Source organism: Bison bison, unplaced genomic scaffold (genome assembly GCF_000754665.1).
Source record: "Bison bison bison isolate TAMUID 2011002044 unplaced genomic scaffold, Bison_UMD1.0 scf7180017864482, whole genome shotgun sequence".
In the NCBI taxonomy this organism is placed as follows: domain Eukaryota; kingdom Metazoa; phylum Chordata; class Mammalia; order Artiodactyla; family Bovidae; genus Bison; species Bison bison.
Window position 1 is genome coordinate 2,659,453 of NW_011495042.1, and position 5,863 is coordinate 2,665,315.

General features: G+C 49.1%; 1 protein-coding gene across 6 annotated transcripts in view; it reads left to right on the forward strand.

Annotated features, from left to right (window-relative positions):
- ZDHHC3 (zinc finger, DHHC-type containing 3) overlaps nt 1-5,863 on the forward strand; it is a 68,496-nt gene that overhangs the window by 15,047 nt on the left and 47,586 nt on the right. The gene's annotated exons all lie outside the window — the stretch shown is intronic.

Here is a 5,863-nt window from a genome sequence, read left to right on the forward strand (position 1 = left end):
ACTAGCCTCCCTGTGGGCCTGCCCCCAAGGCTGAGCCGCCAGTCCTGCTCGTTTCTGCTTACACGAGGACTCATGTCGGGAGTGGGTCTTTGACAAAGAGCCTCAGCCCCAAGGATTGACATTTCCCTAATTGGAAAAGGAAAAAAGCGCTGTGTTTGCCTGTTGTCCATTGTTACTAGCAGCAGGGTGAAGGGAACGTGTACAGTTTGCTTTTCATGGTGGGTTTCCCCCCACATTTCTCAAATTTTCAGTTGGCTAACATAAGGAAAGGATACCGAAAGCTCAGCTTCTCTGTACACTGGTGCTGAATCGAATCTCGGGGACCAAGATTTGGGTGAAGTAGAAATGAGTGACTTTATTGCTTCACCAGGCAAAAGGGGACACAGCAGGCTTGTGCCCTCAAAACCGTGTGTCCCAGCTTAGGGAAGATAGTGAGAAGTTTATCATAGGAATTGTTCAAAGAGGGCCTGGTCAGCTCGTGGACATTTCTTCTGATGGGCTGATGGTGAGGTCCAGTAGCGGTCAACATCACCTTTCAGGTCCAACTGGTCTGGGGTCTGCATGCTTGTGGGCAGCCTACCATTACCTTCTCCCACCTGGAGGGTTCAGTATCTGCAGACTAGCTCAAAGTTACTGTTTATGTATCCTGTGTTGGGGAAGCAGGACTCTGCTCCAAGGCTGCCCTTGGCTGTTTGCTCCTCCCTGGTCTCACATCCTCTCCCCGCTCTGATTAACAACTGCATGCACCTGCCCCTTGGAACTCAGGGAAGGTTCTGGAGGCTGAGTGAAGGTTGTTTCCTGTAATCAGAGAAATGGGGGGACACAGGCCTTGTGCCCAGGAGCCCCACAGGACCCTGCTCGGTATCAGAAAGCTGCTTCTGCCGCTTTTGGAGGGGCTGGGGGTGAAGTAGAGTTTTTAGAGCAGCATGTCTTCCTGGGTTTTGACTGGACTACTTGAAGCTCTAAAGTGTGGGCTGGAACATGCTCTTCAGTTCAGCTCTTAGTGTCTGGCTCTGCAGGTGCACCCTTGCTGGGGTCCTTGCCCGGATCTCAGGCTCCCACTCACCAGTGAGGGGCAGAGCAAACACAGCACCTCTGTCCAGCCTTTGGTCTCAGGTTGTCTGAAGGTGACACATCTGGAACCACGAGTACGAGTCACAGCCCGTCTATTTCATGGTCCTGTCGAGGGCACCCTCCACCGTCTGGAACATGGCTGCAGCCCTGAGAATAATCACACGAGGCCTCCGAGAGGTGGGCCTAGGACCACCCGTCTCATGCATTTTCCTCTCGTACTTGTGTAATGAACACAGGTAGTAGATGGTTACAACGTGCCAGGCCCTGGGCTAATGGAGAGGCAGGACTCCCCGCCCGCAAGGACTGTGTGGTAGGACAGCACAGCAAGTGTCCTCCAAAGGCCTGCTACCTAAAGTGCATACCTTTCTTCTATAAACAAGTCTAGCAAGACCTACCCACTCCAGTGTTCTTGCCTGGAGAATCCCAGAGACGGGGAATCCTGTTGGGCTGTCGTCTGTGGGGTCACACAGAGTCGGACACGACCGAAGCGAGTTAGCAGCCCAGCAAGACTTAGTTTTCTTTGCTTGTCCAGCCCACGGCCAAATACCAGGAGTAAATAAAGGGTATATGGGGGGTAGCCGTAGACACAGAAATGACAGCCAGGAATGGAGGGGGAAGATGAACAGCCATAGGAAGGAGACCCCAGAATTAGAATTGGAATAGTCTGCACAGGCCAGTTGGTTAAAACCGAGAGCACAGTGAATCTCTGCCCCCTGAGGACATCATGACCTAACACACTCCAGTAACTGATGCTCCCAGTAATGACTCTAAATCGTTCCAAAGAAATGCATGGTTACTGTGCTTGAGACAAAAGCAGCTCTAATATATATTTTTTGTTGTTTTTGATTTTACTTGTATTTTTAAGATTTCCAACTTAACCACCCAAATGGTTAAAATGTGTTTCTGCTTAGGAACAAACCACAGTTGCCTGGGACATTTACTTATGTGGAAGGACCTGTTCCTCAGGAAAATCACACATATGGAACACAACTCAGGTTTAATCATGTCGTCGCCATAAGACTGGTGGTGGCTCAGGTGGTAAAGAATCTGCCTATAATGCAGGAGACCCAGGTTCGGTCCCAGGGTTGGGAAGATCTCCTGGAGAAAGGAATGGCTACCCGCTCCAGTATTCTTGCCTGGAGAATCCCATGGGCAGAGGAGACTGGCAGTCTACAGTCCATGGAGTTGCAAAGAGGCGGACATGACTGAGTGGCTAACACTTGCACTTTTCACAATAAGAATGAGCAGTTGTCAGAGGACAGATAGAATACAGTCAACGACTCTGAAAATATACTCACTGGAAGTATATAAGTTGTAGAAGCGTTGCTCTAAATTTGTCTGTTTCCATCAGAGCTCTTGGGTGAGTACACGTGTCAGTGAGAAATACTGTTTTGAAAGGAATCTTTTTTTCTGAGCAGTAGGTCTCAACAGAGGGCTTAAAACAGTCAGTAAATTATGTTGCAAACATATGTGCTGTCGGTCCAGCTTTGTTTCCATGTATAGAGCACAGGCAGAGTAGATCCAGCGTGAGTCTTAAGGACCTTGGGATTTTCAGAATGGCGAATGAGCATTGGCTTCAACAAGTCACCGGCTTACTTAGCCTCTGACAAGAGAGTCAACCTATCCCTGGAAGCTTTGAAGTGAGGTATTGACTTCTCTCGAGCTATGGGAAGTCCTAGATGGCATCTTCTCCCGATAGAAGGCTGTTTCGTCTACACTGGAAATCTGTTCTTTAGTGTAGCCACCTTCATGAGTTACCTCAGCTGAACCTTCTGGATGACGTGCTGACGTAGCTTCCGTCAGCACCTGCTGCTTCACCTTGCACTTTTATGTTATGGAGATGGCTTGTTAACTTACACGCCATGAATCAAACCCTGCCAAGCTCAGACTTTTGTGCAGCGGCCTCACCTCTCGAAGCCTTCACAGAAATGGAGAGAGATAAGGCCTTGCTCTGAATTCGGCTTTTGCTTGCAGGAATGTTGTGGCTGGTTTGGTCTTCTGTCCAGAGCACTAAAACTCTCTCCGTCTTGGCAGTAAGGCAGTCTCACCTGTTTATCTTTGTGTGCTCACTGAGCAGCGCTTTTCATTTTCTTCAAGCACTTTTCCTTTGCATTCACAACTTGACTGTTGCATGCAAGAAGCCTAGCTTTCCGGTCTGTCTCAGCTTTTGAAATGTCTTCCTTACTAGGCTTAATCATTTCTAGCTTTTGATTTAAAGTGAGAGGACATGCTACTCTTCCTTTCATTTGAACACTTAGAGGCCATTGGAGGCTGATTGATTGGCCTAATTTCAATATTATTGTATCTCAGGGAATACAGAGGCACAGGGGGAGTTAGAGAGAGGGGCAAACAGCAGCGTCATGGAGCAGTCAGAACACCAGAACGTTCACCATTTAAGTTTGCCGTCTTATATGGGGGGTTGTTCACGCTGCCCTGAAACAACAAAATAGTCATATCAAAGATTGCTGATTTCAGGTCACCATAACAATAAAATAATAATGAAAAGGCTTGAAATGTCACGGGGATTACGAAAGTGCAGAGACAAAGTGAGCGGATGCTGTTGGAAAAATGACACCAGGAGACTTGCTCAACGCAGGGTTGCCACAGACACTCGATTTGTAAAGAGATGCAGGATTTGTGTTTCTTGTAGCGTAATAAAGTGAAGTGAAATAAAACAAGGCATATCTGTATTTTTTTCGGTGAGTAACAACTATCCCAGAACCAGCAAACTTCTGTAAAGAGCCAGACTAAATACTTGAAGCTAATGAGTCTTTCCATCACAGCTGCTCAGCCTTGCTATTATAATGCAGAACAGACATAGACCCTATAATACGTGTAATCAAAGTGTGGCGGTGGTCCAATAAAACCCTACTGGTTTAGAGCTTAGACAGCAATCGTGGGGGCCTGGGTGATATGCATACAAATCAGTATGGCAACAGGAAAAACCGGGAGAACCCTTGCATTTGGACATTGTCAAAATGGTGAGCCTTGATCAGCTCTTGAATCATAATGAAATTTCAGCTTTTCATTTGTTGGGTTTGGGTTGTGCAGAATCTGGAAGTTTAGAATCTCCCTGTGACCCTGTGGGTCAGCTCCCTCTGATGGCCCCGGTTCTCAATCTCCAGCAGCCCTTCTCTTTGGTGCTGCAGACGGTACCTCTGCATCTTCTAATGCTGCGAAGTCGTCCCTGGCAACACCGATCGCCACTATCTTGTGAAGAGTACAAGGCTGCATTACTGGAAAACTGGTTGAATATGATAGTCACTCTGAATATTTGCTGAGTCGGTGTTCCTTTTTTAAATTTTCTTTTTCAGTGTTCCTTTGGAAATGCACGCAATCCACATTACCTGCCTTTCAGCCATTGATTCTCTGCCAGCCTGGGAGGGGAGGCCCTGGCCTTATTCTTTCCTGTTAGTCTGTGCAACTTTTGACTCTGGGATGTCTGTCCCTTGAGTCATAGTTACTGTTCTCCCCTCTCAGCTTTCTGGACACGTCCTTACTTTTCATGACTGTACTGTATTCAGTTCAGGTCCTCTTTCTTCGCTGGGGGTGAGGGCAGTCGAGGAAGGAGGAAAATTGGGCAAAGGGCGAGGAGAAGCCTTTTCGAGCTCACTCTTGTCCTTCAGGAAAGCAGACAGAGGGATTGTCTGTTAAGGGATTGCCGCTGTTGAGGGATTTCCTCTGCGGTGAGGGGACTCAAGTTCTCTACAGACTGAGGTGTCGCCTGCCTGCCTCAGAGACTGTGTTCCGGGGGTGGTTTTCCCTCGGCTCCTACGTCTGGCAGAGAACTGGAGGCCACCATGGTTTCTGAGAAACCTGGTGGGTGAAGCGACAGGCCACAGAGTGTAAGATAAAGAGCCGGAGGAGGGGAGTCTGGACTTGCTGTCTTGCAGCACACGCCGTGGACAGATAGACTTCCGTTATCGAGTCTTAGCGATTTCACGGCTGTCTCCAGAGACTCGGCTGGAGCCTTGAGAGAGCGGGCACCTTGCTCAGCACGTGCTTCTGGAGGAATGGACGTCTTTCCTAGAGAGAGGACGTGTACACCGTCTGTGATGTGTGCAGGGTCTTACGGTCCGTAGCGTGTATAACAGGCACCTCCAGCTCCCTCGACCTTCACACCTACCCTGTCCTGAGGAGGGGCCTGGGGCTGGGGTGTGGGTCTTGTCCTAGGTCCGGAGATCAGAACTTACCCAGCCCCACAGCCAGGTGGTAAGGACACACCTCTGGGCTTGCTGGCCAACATTCCTACACTTTGCTTCGTCACCACAGGTAGAGCCTAACTCAGAGTCTCTTCTCCCTGGAAAATTAACCATTTTGGCCAGAGGGCTAAAACAAGCTTGGCTTGTTTCTAGAACATTCCCCATGCTGCTGAGTGTCATGCCTTTACTATTGGCTAATGCACTGCAGTAAGTTAGAGCAGCTTAACCCCAGGCCTTCTGTCCTCCTACTCAAACCCAAAGAGCCTCAGCATGCGTCTTGGGTCGGTCCGCGGTGTAGAGGCAGCAGTGTAGCTGATGAAGAGAGTTTTTCCAGAGGGCGTGGTACTCCACCACCGACCCCACCCCTTGTCTTGTAGGTCAAAATGTGAATATGTCTATTAGTCCTGCCTCCCATCTGGTGTAGTGTGTGCGCGCCTGCTGCCCTGGCTGACCTTGGGTGAAGTGTTTGCCTTTTTTTTTTTTAATTTATTTTTGGCCCTGCTGGTTCTCTGTTGCGGCGAGGGCTGGCTCTGGTTGTGGCGCGCTGGGGCTACTCTCTAGCTGCGGTGCCCAGGCGTCTCACGCAG